The sequence below is a fragment of the Eleutherodactylus coqui genome, chromosome 1 (assembly GCF_035609145.1).
Source record: "Eleutherodactylus coqui strain aEleCoq1 chromosome 1, aEleCoq1.hap1, whole genome shotgun sequence".
Lineage (NCBI taxonomy): Eukaryota > Metazoa > Chordata > Amphibia > Anura > Eleutherodactylidae > Eleutherodactylus > Eleutherodactylus coqui.
Genome location: NC_089837.1, coordinates 262,593,892 through 262,613,037, shown reverse-complemented (window position 1 = coordinate 262,613,037; position 19,146 = coordinate 262,593,892).

Sequence of the window (19,146 nt, the reverse complement as noted above, 5' to 3'; positions counted from 1 at the left end):
GATTGATATTTTACTCAGGATTGTTTTCATCCTATTTTAACAGATATTTGTTTTGTATAAATTTCATGTTATTTTACATGTACGGATGCTCATATTCTCTTTTACTTTTTTTGTCTCATATTTATTTTATCACTATTCAGATCGATGTTTCTATTATATATTTATTGTTCTTATTGACACATTTGTAAAATTTCATTATGAATATGAATTTTGTTTTTTTCCCTCTCCCCTCTCCTTCCCTTTCTTTGATAATTACTCCTCCATTATCTATCTGTACTTATCACACAGTCCTATCCAGCCGAACTGACGAAGAGGTTCATCCCCAAAACGCGTATTCTATTGCTGGTTTTTAATTTGTGAAAAAATAAAAAAGAAGTGCTTTCGCCATCACACATTGGACCTTCATCTTCATCTTCTAGTAGCTTAGAGGGTTGCGCCTCCATACCAGTTTTTTTCACATCCTTTTTGCTACACTCACGCCCACACTGGTGGAGCGTCATCTGGTTGGCAGCACCTCCACCATACGAAATACTCCATCATTGGAAACACTTTGTACTCCAGAAATATTCCACCACCCTCACTGGGTCTTGCTACACCCTCCTTTTTCATTTCTTTTACTCACAGCTCAGCGATATGTTCAGGACATCCTGCAGCCACATGTGTTGCTTCTTATGGCATGGCTTCTAAGAGGCATTTTCCAGCAGGATAATGCTCAGCCCCACACAGCCAAGGTTTTACAGGAATGCCTCCACATCATTGCTACACTTCCATGGCCTACCCAGTCACCAGATTGATCACCAATAGAACATGTATGGGACCAGCTAGAATGCTCATTTCTACATCCTATGAGTTTGCATGATCAAGAGGCTCAGTTATAGCAAACGTGGAGCTATATGCTGCAGGATACCATACAAAACCTGCATACCCTCATGTTTGCCAGTATCATATCTTGCATCCAAGCTAAAGGTGGCCCAACAGGGAAGTAGAGCCTCCCTTCAAGTGTTTAGTTTCCCAAAATAAATTCTCCTTTTGTTCTGATATTGTAATCACTTACTTATAAATGTAATAATAAGTATACTACTCACTTTCCTTCCTGCATCATAGATCAGTGATGTTTATGTATGTGTCATTCATTTGTTTGTAGCTGGTACAGGAGTCTCAAATATACGGATTTCATCCAGGAGCCACTATTTGAAGTTTAGCTGGATAAATCATTGACTATAGGACTTGAAGAGCTTGAACTCTTGAGCTGTGACTCGTGCTTTAAGACTTCAGCAATATCCAGAAATATGGATTCTTTATTACCATCTACTACCAAATCATATCTATCACATGCATTTCTTAAGATCGTGTCCTTGAACTGGAGGATTTTAATATACTATAGAGAGAAACATTTAACATATGTCACTGACTGAAGACTGAAAAATTAACTGCACTGAGCATAGCACAAAGCCCAGGTTAAATAGTCCTGACAAATGCCCACAGTTGAAACCAAGTAAGTCTCACCTAATACCACTCCCACCTGAGCCAGAAGATAGAGAAATACTTACAAAACCTGTATCAAAATAATGAAAAGGAAATGATCTCAGAACCGCTGCAATAGTACCTCCTCTTTTAGAAAGAGGCCCCAGGACCCTTAGCATCTGGTCGATTCGGATTCAGTCTATGAAAAGTTTTTACAAGGTGATCTGCATGGACATCTGCAGATGGTATCCATGTCTTTTCCTCAGGATGATAACTACACCAATGCACTAAGTAATGTAGAGGTTTTCTAACCCAATGAGAGTCCGCTATGTAACTTATCTCAAATTGAATATCTGTATCAACTAAAACTGGGGCTGGAGACAAAGAACCATTTCCTGAGTCAAGAAACATTTTTAATTTTATAAAAGATCTGGAGGAGGGAATTGAGGGGAAACTGATCAAATGTGCTGAGGACACAAAGCGGTGAAAGTTAGCTAACACTAGAAAAGAGAGAGGATTCAAAAAGATCTAAAGCAGCCTGAACAGTGAACAGAGACTAACAGAATGGTATTTAACAAAGAGAAACGCAAGGTCCTACATTTGTGCAAGAAATAATGATTAGAAAAACGTTTTTGACAGTGAGGGTGATCAATGAGTGGATCAGCTTGCCACGGGAGGTGGTGAATTCTCCTACAATGAAAGTCTTCAAACAGAGTCTGGATAGACATCTATCTGGGATTATTAGTGACTCCTGCATTGAACAGGAGGTTGGACCCAATTATCCTGGAGGTCGCATTCAACTCTACCAATCTATGATTCTATATAATTTTTTCAGCTAACCAGAAAAAGTTTTTTAGCAAGCTTTTATGGCTACTTGGTTCCTTTGTCAAGGGCCTAGGGTTTTAGTAGCCTCAAAATCTTGCATATTTTATTTTTCTGGTTAGCCAATAAAGCTATCACCTTTATAATTCTTTTGTCATTTTTATACAAGAATATTTAACATTATAATCTTTTCTGGATAACATGGTATGCCAGCATTCTTGCTCTACATCTATACAGTGAAAAAAGGTATCTCAAAATTTGTTGGGTGATGAGCCTTATGATGCTTTTGAACTATGTGCCAGGAGCTTTTCCTTTGCATACAGCTACACAGTACATGGGACAACAAGATATGAACAGAGCCTAAAATGTATAGTTTAGTTTATGTTATTCTACAAGGGTAGTAACTAGAGATGAGCGAACGTACTCGTCCGAGCTTGATACTCGTTCGAGTATTAGCGTGTTCGAGATGCTCGTTACTAGAGGCGAGCACCACGCGATGTTCGAGTTACCTTCACTTTCATCTCTGAGACGTTAGCGCGCTTTTCTGGCCAATGGAAAGACAGGGAAGGCATTACAACTTCCCCCTGCGACGTTCTAGCCCTATACCACCCCCCTGCAGTGAGTGGCTAGCAAGATCAGGTGTCACCCGAGTATATAAATCGGCCCCTCCCGCGGCTCGCCACAGATGCATTCTGACAGAGATCAGGGAAAGTGCTGCTGATGCCGGAGCTGCTATAGGGAGAGCGTTAGGAGTGATTTTAGGCTTCAAGATCCCCAACGGTCTTTCTTAGGGCCACATCTGACCGTGTGCAGTACTGTTGAGGCTGCTTTTTGCAGTGTTGCACATTTTTTTTTTTTTTTTGTATATCGGCCGTGCAGAGCATTGCATCCAGAGCATTGCGTCCTGCAGTAATTTTACATAGTCCACGGCCAGTAGTAGTGGTGAGGCAGGGACAGTGAAAGACATATCCAGTCTATATACGCAGTGGGCTTTTCCAAAAAAATTTGGGAAAAAAAATCTATTTGGGCTGCCTGTGACCGTCCTGACTGTACTGCGTCTCTGCTGGGGGTAGTTGTCCTAATTCATACGCAGCCAGCTAAGTGTTACAGCAGGCTTGCGCAAAATTCTTTCCTGCCTCTGCGTTGCCTCTTACATCACCGCTGTCATCCTGTCCAGAGTGAAACAGTCTGCAGTAATTTTACATAGTCCACGGCCAGTAGTGGTGGTGAGGCAGGGACAGCGAAAGACATATCCAGTCTATATACGCAGTGGGCTTTTCCAAAAAAATTTGGGAAAAAAAATCTATTTGGGCTGCCTGTGACCGTCCTGACTGTACTGCGTCTCTGCTGGGGGTAGTTCTCCTAATTCATACGCAGCCAGCTAAGTGTTACAGCAGGCTTGCGCAAAATTATTTCCTGCCTCTGCTGTGCGTTCCGTAAGCGAAGTCAGCCTCCAACCACAGGCCAATAAGCGGCACATTTAATTACAGCGTTCTGTTTCTGCACTACTGGTAATACAGCATGCTGAGGGGTAGGGGTAGGCCTAGAGGACGTGGACGCGGGCGAGGACGCGGAGGCCCAAGTCAGGGTGTGGGAACAGGCCGAGCTCCTGATCCAGGTGTATCGCAGCCAACTGCTGCGGGATTAGGAGAGAGGCACGTTTCTGGCGTCCCCACATTCATCTCACAATTAATGGGTCCACGCGGTAGACCTTTATTAGAAAATGAGCAGTGTGAGCAGGTCCTGTCGTGGATGGCAGAAAGTGCATCCAGCAATCTATCGACCACCCAGAATTCTGCGCCGTCCACTGCTGCAACTCTGAATCCTCTGGCTGCTGCTCCTCCTTCCCAGCCTCCTCACTCCATTACAATGACACATTCTGAGGAGCAGGCAGACTCCCAGAAACTGTCCCCGGGCCCCTGCCCAGAATGGCCAGCAATGGTTCCTCTCCCACCGGAGGAGTTTGTCGTGACCGATGCCCAACCTTTGGAAAGTTCCCGGGGTCCGGGGGATGAGGCTGGGGACTTCCGGCAACTGTCTCAAGAGCTTTCAGTGGGTGAGGAGGATGATGACAATGAGACACAGTTGTCTATCACTCAGGTAGTAGTAATTGGAGTAAGTCCGAGGGAGGAGCGCACAGAGGATTCGGAGGAAGAGCAGCAGGACGATGAGGTGACTGACCCCACCTGGTTTGCTATGCCTATTGAGGACAGGTCTTCAGAGGGGGAGGCAAGTGCAGCAGCAGGGCAGGTTGATAGAGGCAGTGCGGTGGCCAGGGGTAGAGGCAGGGCCAGACCGAATAATCCACCAACTGTTTCCCAAAGCGCCCCCTCGCGCCATGCCACCCTGCAGAGGCCGAGGTGCTCAAAGGTCTGGCAGTTTTTCACTGAGAGTGCATCGACCGACGAACAGTGGTGTGCAACCTTTGTCGCGCCAAGATCAGCCGGGGAGCCACCACCACCAGCCTCACCACTACCATCATGCGCAGACATATGATGGCCAAGCACCCCACAAGGTGGGACGAAGGCCGTTCACCGCCTCCGGTTTGCACCGCTGCCTCTCCCCCTGTGCCCCAACCTGCCACTGAAATCCAACCCCCTCTCAGGACACAGGCACTACCGTCGCCTGGCCTGCACCCACACCCTCACCTCCGCTGTCCTCGGCCCCATCCACCAATGTCTCTCAGCGCACCGTCCAGCCGTCACTAGCGCAAGTGTTCGAGTGCAAGCGCAAGTACGCCGCCACGCACCCACACGCTCAAGCGTTAAATGTGTACATAGCCAAATTTATCAGCCTGGAGATGCTGCCGTATAGGGTTGTGGAAACGGAGGCTTTCAAAGGTATGATGGCATCCACGGCCCCGCGCTACTCAGTTCGCAGTCGCCACTACTTTTCCCGATGTGCCGTCCCAGCCCTGCACGACCACGTCTCCCGCAACATTGTACGTGCCCTCACCAACGCGGTTACTGCCAAGGTCCACTTAACAACGGACACGTGGACAAGCACAGGCGGGCAGAGCCACTATATCTCCCTGACGGCACATTGGGTGAATTTAGTGGACGCTGGGACAGAGTCAGAGCCTGGGACCGCTCACGTCCTACCCACCCCCCGAATTGCGGGCCCCAGCTTGGTGGTGGTATCTGCGGCGGTGTATGCTTCCTCCACTAAACCACCCTCCTCCTCCTCCTCCTCCTACGCAACCTCTGTCTCGCAATCAAGATGTATCAGCAGCAGCACGTCGCCAGCAGTCGGTGTCGCGCGGCACGGCAGCACAGCGGTGGGCAAGAGTCAGCAGGCCGTGCTGAAACTACTCATCTTAGGAGAGAAGAGGCACACGGCCCACGAACTGCTGCAGAGTCTGACAGAGCAGACCGACCGCTGGCTTGCGCCGCTGAGCCTCCAACCGGGCATGGTCGTATGTGACAACGGCCGTAACCTGGTGGCGGCTCTGCAGCTCGGCAGCCTCACGCACGTGCCATGCCTGGCCCACGTCTTTAATTTGGTGGTTCAGCGCTTTCTGAAAAGCTACCCACGCTTGTCAGACCTGCTCGGAAAGGGGCGCCGACTCTGCACACATTTCCGCAAGTCCCACACGGACGCTGCCACCCTGCGCACCCTGCAACATCGGTTTCATCTGCCAGTGCACCGACTGCTGTGCGACGTGCCCACACGGTGGAACTCTACGCTCCACATGTTGGCCAGGCTCTATGAGCAGCATAGAGCTATAGTGGAATACCAACTCCAACATGGGCGGAGTAATGGGAGTCAGCCTCCTCAATTCTTTACAGAAGAGTGGGCCTGGATGGCAGACATCTGCCAGGTCCTTGGAAACTTTGAGGAGTCTACCCAGATGGTGAGCGGCGATGCTGCAATCATTAGCGTCACCATTCCTCTGCTATGCATCTTGAGAAGTTCCCTGCAAAGCATAAAGGCAGACGCTTTGCGCTCGGAAACAGAGGCGGGGGAAGACAGTATGTCGCTGGATAGTCAGAGCACCCTCCTCTCTATATCTCAGCGTGTTGAGGAGGAGGAGGAGGAGGGGGAGGAGGATGAGGAGGAAGGGGAAGAGACAGCTTGGCCCACTGCTGAGGGTACCCATGCTGCCTGCCTGTCATCCTTTCAGCATGTATGGCCTGAGGAGGAGGAGGAGGAGGATCCTGAAAGTGATCTTCCTAGTGAGGACAGCCATGTGTTGCGTACTGGTACCCTGGCACACATGGCTGACTTCATGTTATGATGCCTTTCTCATGACCCTCGCGTTACACGCATTCTGGCCACTACGGATTACTGGGTGTACACACTGCTCGACCCACGGCATAAGGAGAACCTTTCCACTCTCATACCTGTAGAGGAAAGGGGTTCGAGAGTGATGCTATACCACAGGACCCTGGCGGACAAACTGATGGTAAAATTCCCATCCGACAGCGCTAGTGGCCGAAGGCACAGTTCCGAGAGCCAGGTAGCAGGGGAGGCGCGGAGATCAGGCAGCATGTACAGCACAGGCAGGGCAACACTCTCTAAGGCCTTTGACAGCTTTCTGGCTCCCCAGCAAGACTGTGTCACCGCTCCTCAGTCAAGGCTGAGTAGCGGGAGCACTGTAAAAGGATGGTGAGGGAGTACGTAGCCGATCGCACGACCGTCCTCCGTGATGCCTCTACCCCCTACAACTACTGGGTGTCGAAGCTGGACACGTGGCCTGAACTTGCGCTGTATGCCCTGGAGGTGCTTGCTTGTCCTGCGTCTTGTCAGAGAGGGTGTTTAGTGCGGCTGGGGGAATCATCACAGATAAGCGTACCCGCCTGTCAACCGACAGTGCTGACAGGCTTACACTCAAGATGAACAAAGCCTGGATTTCCCCAGACTTTTCTTCTCCACCAGCGGACAGCAGCGATACCTAAACAATACGTAGGCTGCACCCGCGGATGGAAGCATTGTTCTCTATCACCATCAAAAACGTGGACCTTTTAGCTTCATCAATCTGTGTATAATATTCATCCTCCTCCTCCTGCTCCTCCTCCTGAAACCTGACGTAATCACGCCGAACGGGCAATTTTTCCTAGGCCCACAAGGCTCAGTCATATAATTTTTGTAAACAATTTTTATACGTTTCAATGCTCATTAAAGCGTTGAAACGTGCACCTGAACCAATTTTTATTTTAACTGGGCTGCCTCCAGGCCTAGTTACAAATTAAGCCACATTAACCAAAGCGATTAATGGGTTTAACCTGCCCTCTTGGTTGGGCATGGGCAATTTTTCTGACGTACATTAGTACTGTTGGTACACCAATTTTTTGGGGCCCTCGCCTACAGTGTAATCCAATTAATTTTTTTGGCCACCTGCACTAAAGCTGACATTACCTCAGCTGTGCTGGGCACTGCAATGGGATATATTTATGTACCGTCGGTGGGTTCCTGGCACCCACCCATGCTGTCGGTCCACACGGAGTTGTAACTGCATGTGTCCACTTCTAAAGAACCCCAGTCTGACTGGGGCATGCAGTGTGGGCCGAAGCCCACCTGCATTAAACATGACATTACCTCAGCTGTGATGGGCAATGCAATGGGATATATTTATGTACCGCCGGTGGGTTCCAGGGAGCCACCCATGCTGTCGGTCCACACGGAGTTGTAACTGCATGTGTCCACTTCTAAAGAACCCCAGTCTGACTGGGGCATGCAGTGTGGGCCGAAGCCCACCTGCATTAAACATGACATTACCTCAGCTGTGATGGGCACTGCAATGGGATATATTTATGTACCGCCGGTGGGTTCCAGGGAGCCACCCATGCTGTGGGTCCACAGGGACTTCACAATAGGGAGTTGTACCTGCCTGTGTCTATGAATTAAAAACCCCGGTCAGGTTGGGGCATGCAGTGTGGGCCGAAGTCCACCTGCATTTAATCTGACGTTAGCTCTGCTGTCCAGGGCACTGCAATGGGATACATTTATGTACAGCCGGTGGGTTCCAGGGAGCCACCCATGCTGTGGGTGCACACGGAATTCCCATTGCGGAGTTCTACCTGCCTGTGACTATTTATAAAAAAACGCGGTCTGACTGGGGCATGCAGACACCTTGACAGAATGAATAGTGTGTGGCACATAGGTTCCCCATTGCTATGCCCACGTGTGCAGCTCCTGATGGCGGTGGCACAGGATTATATTTCTCATTGCTTCTGTACAGCATTGTGGGCTATCGCCCCGCCCCTTTTAAAGAGGGTCGCTGCCTAGCCGTGCCAACCCTCTGCAGTGTGTGCCTGCGGCTCCTCCTCATGGCAGACGCACTTATAAATAAACATGAGGGTGGTGTGGCATGAGGGCAGCTGAAGGCTGCGCAGGGACACTTTGCTGTGCGCTGTGGACACTGGGTCGTGCGAGGGGGGGGGGGTTGGGCAGCATGTAACCCAGGAGAAGTGGCAGCGGAGTGTCATGCAGGCAGTGATTGTGCTTTGTTGGAGGTAGTGTGGTGCTTAGCTAAGGTATGCATTGCTAATGAGGGCTTTTCAGAAGTAAAAATTGTTGGGAGGGGGGGGCACTCTTGCCGCTATTGTGGCTTAATAGTGGGACCTGGGAACTTGAGATGCAGCACCAACATGTAGCCCCTCGCCTACCCTATCCGTTGCTGTGTCGTTCCCATCACTTTCTTGAATTGCCCAGATTTTCACAAATGGAAACCTTAGCGAGCATCGGCGATATACAAAATGCTCGGGTTGCCTATTGACTTCAATGGGGTTCGTTACTCGAAACGAATCCTCAAGGATCGCGAAAATTTTTTCCCGAGTAACGAGCACCCGAGCATTTTGGTGCTCGCTCATCTCTAGTAGTAACATTTTGAGATTTTACAGAAAGATAAGTTTTACACGATATTGGTTGACTATAAAGCTCACAGCTCACAGCGCAACATGCCATTGTCCATGTAATCAAAAAAGAGTAGCCAACTGTAAAAAAATACATTTTTATTGTATCCACATTGCATCATAAATATGATCAAGGCATGCAATGGGCAAGGCATGCCATGGTTAAGAGTGGTAATGCTGGAAACTTGTTGGAGCTGTTATGATTACACTACCTGTATAATTTTTATGATGCAATTAATAAAAGTTAGTTTTTGACAGATGTGCTGAGATTTTTATAAAGAAAATTGAGATACAATTATACATCTACAAAGGTCCATGTGCACTCTGCAGAATTGGAAATTGGTTGCAATCATGAACTGCAGGATTCGGTGAGCTGACTTTTTCTTAGTTTTTTTCAAGTTTACATTTTTTTCATAGACTTAAAATTTAAAAACTAAAGCAAAATTCTACTTAGTGGCATTGCAGAAATATTAAAATGACAGGGTATTCTATTTCATATAGAATACATGAAAAAATAATATTATAGTACTTGTGAAAGCATATATCATGAAAAAAACTATCTGCAATGAATGAGAGGTCAGTTGATTTTAATCAAAATATTCTTTACTAAATCTCTTTATAATAATTGATCTTGTGTAGATTGATAAGTATTGTTGAAGTCATCCACACTTCTAAAATGTTCTCTGGTAAACATCTATTAATTCCTAAATACTTTACAGCTGATATTGCTCTGTTTACCTCTGAACGTAATATATAAATGACCTTTATGAACATTTAAAGTTCAACTATCTAATCAAAAAAAGCTGTAAAAACCTTCATGTTCTGCACGATATGTCTCAAGAAATAATATCAGATAGTGATTGAATGACCACAGATGGGGTCATTGGTAAAACTTTACTGTGATGTGAATGAAGGAAAGCAAAATAAAAGTATAGTTAAAATTTATATATATAAATTATTTTATTCTAAAATCATATCTTTTGCAAAATGATTCAGTTTTATTTGAAAAACATTATCAGCTATCCAGTATAGATAAAGTGGTGGGATGTATAAAAAATAAATTATAAAATGTTGTTTTAGGAACAGAAAAGCCTGGTTGTGTTGTGTATGCTAACAGGTTCAGAAAACAGTTCAGAAATTAAGCTATGGGCGTGTCTTGGCTGCTGAAGTGAATGGCTGCCTGACTGCAAAGTTACTGAACCACGATGGCTCTACACCAACTTCAAAGTTGTAAAATCATGGGGGCGTGGCCTAGCCGGCAGAGCGGACGGACCCACTATGCAGGGCACCTCAGCCAAAGAAGAAAATCTGCATCCTTTGGCATTTTCAGACCCTCGGACGTCCCGTTCAGCAACCAAGTCATCATCCCTGCAGGGTAGAGACAAAAGGAAAGGTTCAACAACCAGTCCGGCCGCATTTGAAAATTGGGGCCTAGCTGCACAAACAAAGCCGGGGCCTAAATTTCCAGGCAGGATGGAAGTGCGCCGTGCGAAGGAGCTCCAAGTCTGGCGAAAACAGGTAAAAAGCAGCTCACGGAGGTAGCGGATCTACCCCATGTAGAAACTAGCCTAAAACGGCAGAGTGGAGGGATTCTGAGCAGCCCCACAGATTACCAGCAACACCGGAGCAGAGCTTGAGGAAGCGACCGGACGGGTGAACGTAACGCCTGAGAAGGAGGTCAGTTAAGAGACAATACCATCAACTGACACTAGAAGCTCTGCTAATTCAGCCTGCATGAAGTAACAATCAGAACAATAAGTCTGAGCTGCCATTACATGTCTCACGCCTAGACTCCTCCCCGCCGGTCCCCCTGACTAAAGCAACAGAAGGCACAAGGAATGCTTCACAGAGTGGGTCATTAACCCTTGCAGCTTAACCAGCTCATACTACATACTTGAACAAAGAACACTTTGAGAGCACAGCTCTAATTTTTTCAGAACTTTCTCATTAAGTTCTAACCTACAAAAAATTTTCCAGGAGCCTCCTGCAGAGGGTCCGACTTTACGACCATTTTTTCTACTCTCACTGCGTTTGGGTAGTAAACCAGCCTTATATATGGCGGATTGAGGGAGGATGGTGTGGAGAGCAGCACCTTTTCACCCAAAATAGGATTATCAGACTTACGCACTAGGATCTATATCAAGAACATAGAAATTATTTTATCTGCTTATATCTAGAAGTGTTGAGAGATGGTGAATGGAGGCAGAGAGCTCAGTAGCGACCCTCCTGACACCCCGAGGAGACAAAAGAATCAAGCAGACATGCAGAAATTTCTTTAAAAAAAAAGTGCGCACAGTCACCAGGCTCTATGTCAAGGCCACAGTCAATGCAGCACATGACAGAGCAAGCTCCTCAGGATTCAGAGTTGGAGAGCGAGGTCGAGGAGGAGGAGAGCGAGTTGGGGGCACAAATCTCTAAATCATTTCTTCAGAAAGCTCTTCTCAAGGTTACTTAACCAATAATGACTGAACTAGCTAACATAAAATCCGAACTCCAACATATAGGACACAGAGTAGAAGACCTTGAGGGGTCATACTCTACAATCATTAAACATACGAAAATCACTTCTCAAGTGGTAGAGGTCTACCATTCCTTTTTTGACCGTGCTCTCACACTTATAGAAGACCAAGAAAACAGAAGCCGTTGCTGTAACATACGAATTAAAGGACTACCTTAGTCTTGGGCTCCAGAATCACTCCGAAAAGTTGCAGGAGAACTGTTTACTGAACTACTGGGTGAGAAGAGGGCTGCATGCATTCAGATAGAACAAATCCACAGAGCAATTAGACCCAAAGCAGCGGACCCACCAAGAGATGTAATTTGTGGCCTGCTCTCGTTAATTGAACGCAATACTAAATGCCTCCAGATCGCTACAAAATCTTCCTCATAGACATTATGTGAAGCTCCTGTTGGACTAAGACGGACACTAGGGAGAGCAACGCCGACGGAATTTGAGGACTTGAGTTGCGGGTAGTGTTGTGGTTGGGAAACCGGAGGGGAAATCCTCTGGTATTCTCCACGTCTTCCAGTTGTGTTGGCTACAAGTTTGAGACTACAATTAGGATGCGATAGGATGGCCAGTGGTGTGTGGGAGTGCGGGACTTGGGGTGGGGGGTATACGCCCTGCCTCTGGGTCTTGGGCCGGCGTGCATTGCAGGCTACCTGGGTCTGATTGGGGTGGCGTGTAGGGCATTGTAGGGGGCCGGGCGGTTGTACAGGGGTCAGTCCCCTGGGTCCATCTGCCTGACGCATCGCCCTACCGGTGTTATCTTGACAGAACTCAGCTGACCCATTCCTAAAATTATTGCATTGAGTTTAAAATGTTGATGCCTAGGACGTGGAGAGTGGGGGGATGAGACATCATGATGGCTGTGTGCTGTGCTTTTCCTCCTTTCCCCTCTTTCTCCCACTCTCTCCTCTCTCCTTTCTCCCCAAGTTGGAGCACGTGGACTCCCTGAGTAAAGTGTTGCGTGCCCTTCGAGGGGAGTAGAAGTCTTCAGATGTCGGAGCCCCATCCGAGGGGACACTTCACCCTCCATCGTTGGAGCAAGCACTGCATGTAGTTGAGACTCCTACATACACAACAGGAACAAATTTTATCCAGTTTAATGGTCAGTTTATCACTAGGATAGGTGCCAGCACCAAATGTTCAGTTTTGTGGTGTTGCCGAGGTACTTTTCGTTCTCCACAAAACTATTCAATTAGTCTTAGTCACTAAAGTTGACCAATTACTTTGTTCAGTCGAGTGGAATAAGGTATTCCCTCAGTTTTTCTCATTTTCCCTGATTACTGAGTTTATACTACTGTGCCCACTAGGCACTTAACTCCCCTTAATCCTACTTGTCTTTCCCCAAGTAACATGACCCACCAGCAAACAAGAACAACTTCTCCAATAGAAAGAACGACTATTTCTTCCTTCAATGCAAAAGGTTTAAATTCACCAAACAAACGCCACCATGTGATATGGTTACTGAGAAAGTCTAATACTAGGGTAGCATTTCTCCAGGTAACGCACTTTAAAAGCAATAAAATCCCTACTCTCCCGAGAAATTCTTTTTCACAATGGTACCATAGCTGCAACTCCACATCAGCCTCAAAAGGGGTATCCATTGCCATACACAAGGGCCTCCCCTTTCACATTGAACAGCAACACGCAGATTCAGAGAGCCGGTACATTTTTATTAGAAGTACAATACATGTCGTGAACTACACGCTAGCAAATATATATGCGCCTAACACACGTCAAACTAAATGGCTGATAGACGTGGTCAATAGGCTGAAATCCTTTGCTGTAGGACATATAATATTAGGTGGTGACTTTAATATTACTCTTAACCCACTTTTAGATTCCTCAAGGGGCAGGTCCCAGGTCTCGCAGAGAGCCTTAAAGAGGGTTCAGTTAACCCTTTAGGGGCTAAATTTAATTGACTCATGGAGGTATAAAAAACGAACGAAAAAGGACTATACTTTTTACTCACAGATCCACACCTCATACCAGAGACTAGACTACATTTTTATATCAACAAATTACTAAATTCGGTGCTACAAACACAAATTGATAATATCACAATATCTGACCATGCCCCGGTACATACCGGGTTAAATATTCTACCAAACAATCTGAGCGAGTGGAAGTGGTGCCTGAATGAATCTGTACTGAGGGGGGAGGAGACCCGACTGGAAATAAATAAAGGGTTATTAGAATTTTTTTTTATTAACTCAAGAGACAACACAAATTTCACTATCATTTGGTAAACACATAAAGCATATTTCTGTAGGTTCTAAACTTAAGAAACAAAAACAAAGGGAAATCGATAATATAATAACAAGGATAGTGTCCCTGGAGCAGAAGAGAAAGCTCTCAACATTGGAAAAGGTCCAGCCTGAACCTAACTCCCTTAGAGACCAACTCAAATCCGTGTTGGAAAAGAAGTTTGCCAGATCACACATGATATATAAACTAATATCCTCGCTCATAAAAAAGGCGAGAGAAAAATTCTATATCAAAGAAATTAGGAAAGAAACAGGGGGGGGGGGGGGGGGAAATCACATCCACACAAGGTCTAGCAGTAGCTTTCAAAACCTATTATACCAAACTCTATAATGACACAATCAGACTTAGAAAATAAATATTAAAAAATGGATATGTTTCTAAAAGAACTAACCCTCCCCTCACTAGGCTCAAAGGAGTCTGAGAAACTGCTAATACCTGTCAGCTAAGATTAACTTATTGAGGTTATAAATAGCTTCCCTAGCGGAAAGAGTCTGGGACCTGATGGTCTGACAATATGCTATTACAAGACTTTACAGCAGTCGATACTACCTCATCTTATGCCTACCCTGGACGTGATCCTAAAGGGTGCCCCCTTTCTTAAACAATCACAAGAAATGCATATTACCCTAATACATAAAGAAGGTAAAGACCCTACTCAATGCAATAATTACAGACTGATTTCTTTATTGAATCTAGATGTGAAGATTTGGGCTAAACTTCTAGCACGCCGGATTGGTAAAATTATCCCTGAAATAATAATGGACAAACCGACAGGTTTTGTTAAGAATAGAGAGGGAAAGGACAATTCCGCAATACTTGTCCATTGGCATTCGACAGAGTAGACTGGACCTTTATGACAGCAGTTTTGCTTAAATTTAATTTCCCTCCACAACTAATCGAGGTAATTTTCTCTTTATATGCAGAACCGCATGCCAGATTAAAAGTAAACGATACCCTATCTCAACCATTCAATATCATAAATGGTACCCGCCAGGGATGTCCTTTATCCCCCACATTGTTTATCCTTACGCTCGAAATTTTGCTACAAGCTGTCAGACAAAATCCAGAGATACAAGGACTTGAATTGGGAAGAGACTGTATACAAACGTCTGCCTTTGCCAATGATGTACTTTTCTTAATCAGAAACCCTCAGCAAGACCTAGCTAGTCTAAATCGGTTATTGGATCTATACGTCAGCTTCTCTACTCTCAAAGTTAACAAAAATAAATCAGTGATACTGAATATTTCTCTACCCCCACATAGAGTAGCAGAGATCAAGAGAAATATTCTGTATGCCTGGGCAGAACGTTCTATCGACTACTTAGGTATCAAAATAATAAACAACCTCTCAAAACAGTTTGAAATTAACCTATTGCCATTACTGTCAGAAATAACATCTTTGGTATCAACATACAATCTACCTATTATATCCTGGTTCGGGAGGAAGAACCTTATCAAAACATACTTATTACCCAAGATTCTCTATAAACTGCAAATGTTACCGATTCACATACCAAAATCATTTTTTAAATAACTAAGTTAATTATTTTCATGATTCTTTTGGAAATACAAACGACCTAGGCTGGCATATTCACTAATGACGAGGAGAAAACAGTGTGGGGGAGAGGGATTACCAGACATCACAGAATACTACAAGGGAATCCATCTAAACAGATGGTTGGGTTGGATCTAATGTTCCCAATAAAAACCCATAAATTGAGAAGAACAGTACAGATGTCACATGGGAAAAACTTTTTGAGAGACATGTGGTTCCCCAGTCCTAGAACCTATCCGTTTATGGACTTCAATATCCTGTTGGGGGCATCTGTGAGACATGGGACTCCCTCTATCATCTGCTAGCACCCATACCCTCACCCAATACCCCTCTAAACTTGCTTCCTATTAAGCAGTCGGAGGCCGTGACACCTGAAAATTTATGGAACATTTTTGAAAACCTGTTAGTCCAGGACATACAAGGGATCATACACAAAGACCCTATCACCATAATACAAACTTTGGTTCTGCAAAGGAAGATTCAGGATTTTCACTTCTCTCGGCCATTATATCAAACTTTGAAATCCACCATCTGTCATCGAGACCGATGACAGAATTTGAAAAATTAATGAAGAGCCAGAATAAAGATACTAGGAAGATATCACACATGATCAAAACTTTCACTGCACAATGTATTTCAATTAGGCCGACCTTTATATCTTCTTGGGAAAAGGAGTTGAACATAAGAATGACAGATGCGGAAATTAAGATGATGTTTAAAACCACATATGGGGTCTCACCTTGTGTCCCACTCCAGGAGAATCATTATAAACTGCTGTCTAGATGGTACAAAGCCCCTGAGTGGCTATTTTCCTATAAACTCACGGAGTCGGATAGTTGCTGGAGATGCCAAGAACAAACAGGATCAAACCTTTACATTTGGTGGAATTGTAATAAGATCAGACCTTTTGGGCAGAAGTGGAGAAAGAAATTGGAGCGATACTCAGGAAAAAAATACAGCTATCCCCGACACAATTATTCTAAGTAGGTCACAGGAGTTATACAATCCGCTAAAAGATAAGCTAGTGTCTTTTATGATCACAGCGGCAAAAGCATTAATCCCTCTTTGTTGGGGGAAAACTAATTCACCGTCAATAGAGATGTGAAGGGATAAGTTAAATCAAATTCACCGATTTGAAGAATCACTCAGCTGGTCGAATTTCTCTCATGCTTCATTCCTCAAAATATGGTCACCTTGGAAAAACTATCATTCCCATATTTCAGGAGATCTATAGGTTTGTTATTAATAAGAGTTATATAGAATAAGTAAACTTATGTATTCCATTTCCCACGATGTACAAGATGGAAGGGAGGCGCCTCATTTAATGAAAATGTGCATTATTTAAAAAAAAAAAATGTTCATTGTCATTATACCATACAAAGACTTTTGAATCAAACAAAAGATTAAGTTCTTTTCTGGGTCCCCCCACAACCACCACCTTTTGTGGCAAGCAAGGCAAAGTTCAGAGAGGGACTATTCTTCCTACTCGAATGTTAATAATAGTTACTCACGGATTGCCATTTTTATGGTAGACAAAAGCATGCTATTGCATTCTCAAGAGTCGATAGTAAAGATGATCACCTAGGGGGAGTGACCTGCAGCCAAGATGGCCAGACGCACCTAGTTGGAGCTCCTCAAGACCCCTATCATCCTGTCGCCAGTGACTAATTCCACCTCAGGACTCACACCAAGCTGCAGAGTTACCATTGAGCAGGAGGACAGCTATAGTGAGTAGCCAGCAGGCTTCCACTTGCTGGCAGTATAGAGGATGTCATGCTGGGCCTGCACCAAGTCAGCTCCCAGTCCAGCACAGAGCGGAAGCAGAACACTGCAGAAGTGGAGGACGGGGCACAGGAGGATTTTTCTCTTCCCCCCACAGGAGAGTTAAGAGACAGCTGCAGAGTGCAGTGTTCAGGCAGGTAAGGACAGTTAACATCAGCGGCAGCGTGAGCTCTGCAGTGAACCCTTACCACCCCCCTCTCATCTGAGATGCGTGCTGAGCCCCGACAGTTATCATCAGGGGAGCAGCAGAACAGGTCAGAGGGCTTGTGCTGAAAATGCCCAGTCTCATTTCAGCCTGAACCTAGACAGCATTAAAATACAAAGCCCCCAAGGCTCCTCATACATAAGCAGGCTGCTTATCTGATGCTTGCACCAGCAGGGGGGAATGTGTCAGCCTGCAAGACTCTGCTACAAAAGTGCTATGCAGAGCTGACTTGGTCATTTTGCCTCAGTCATTGTGCTACGTCCCACTGAGATTCTAAAGACCTGCAGCACAGAGTTATTTCTAAGCTATTGGTTTGATAGCTTGGCCGCCTTAGGTTTGCACAACTATATAACTTGACAGACAGGTACAATAATACATTACTTTTGCTGGGGGATCAATTGTTTGCCCTAAACCCCAGAGCCCAACTGCGATGGCCTCTTGTTACTCACAACTGGAGGTAGCCTACATTGCAGACCCCACAGATCACAAAAGAGACCAATGTTTAAATCAAGGCAGTCAATACTTTATATTGTTATAGGAAAAAATGAACAAATGAACAAATTAGAGGTCAATGGAGGGCCCACAAAAATGATTTCAGGGACTTAGGGTCTAAGCTTAGGGCGGGAACCTCCAGGGTAGTTTTCTCGGAAATACTACCTGCACCTAAAGCCACACTAGAAAGGCAGCAGGATCTTAGGGAGGTAAACAAGTGACTCCGGAGTTGGTGTAAGAAGAAGGGATTTGGGTTCCTGGAGAACTGGGCTGACTTTGTTGTCGGCTACAGACTCTACCGTAGGGACGGGCTGCATCTTAATGGGGAGGGTGCAGCTGTGCTGGGGGAGAAGATGGCTAGAAGGCTGGAGGAGTGTTTAAACTAGGGACTGGGGGGGAGGGCAAAAAGGGAAATAAGGGGGTAGTCAGTGTAGCTAGCGCTCTGGGTCTAAGCTATGGGAATGGGGGTTGAGCCGGGGGTGGGGTTAGTACAGTTAGAACTGACAGATCAGCCAATAGTACCATTAGTAACAAAATTAATTTAAAAAACAAAACAACTGTATAAATTGTATGACCACGAATGCAAGAAGTCTGATCGGTAAAGTGGGTGAGCACGAAGCGAGAATGACCGATGAAAACTATGATATAGTTGGAATAACGGAATCATTGCTTGATGATAAGTGCGATTGGGCAGTAAATTTACAGGGTTACAATCTCTTCAGAAGAGACCGTGGAAACCAGAAAGGGGAGGGGTATGTCTATACGTTAAATCATACTTAGTGCCTGGGCTAAGGGAGGACATAAGGGCAGGAGGTGAACATGTGGAATCTCTATGGGTAGAAATACAGGAAAAAAATAAAATAAAATCCTGATAGGAGTTTTCTATAGATCACCAAAAGCAACAGAAGAAACCGAAACCTTACTATTAAGGGCTCCCACCCACTGGCGTTTTATTCTCCACTGCGCTGCGCGAGTAAGTGAAAAATCTCACAGAGCAGTGCTAGAAAATCACTGGGATATCGCTGCGACAGTCTTTTCAATGGGGCCAGCGGCAGCAGCACTAGCCCCATTGAAAAGATATGGAGAATGCCGCAGACTTCTGCCACAGCTGTGACAGCTGTGACAGCTGTGGCAGGAGTTTCCTTCATCCCAGCGGGGACCCCGGGGACGAGGACGAGGCTGACAGCAGGAGAGGTGA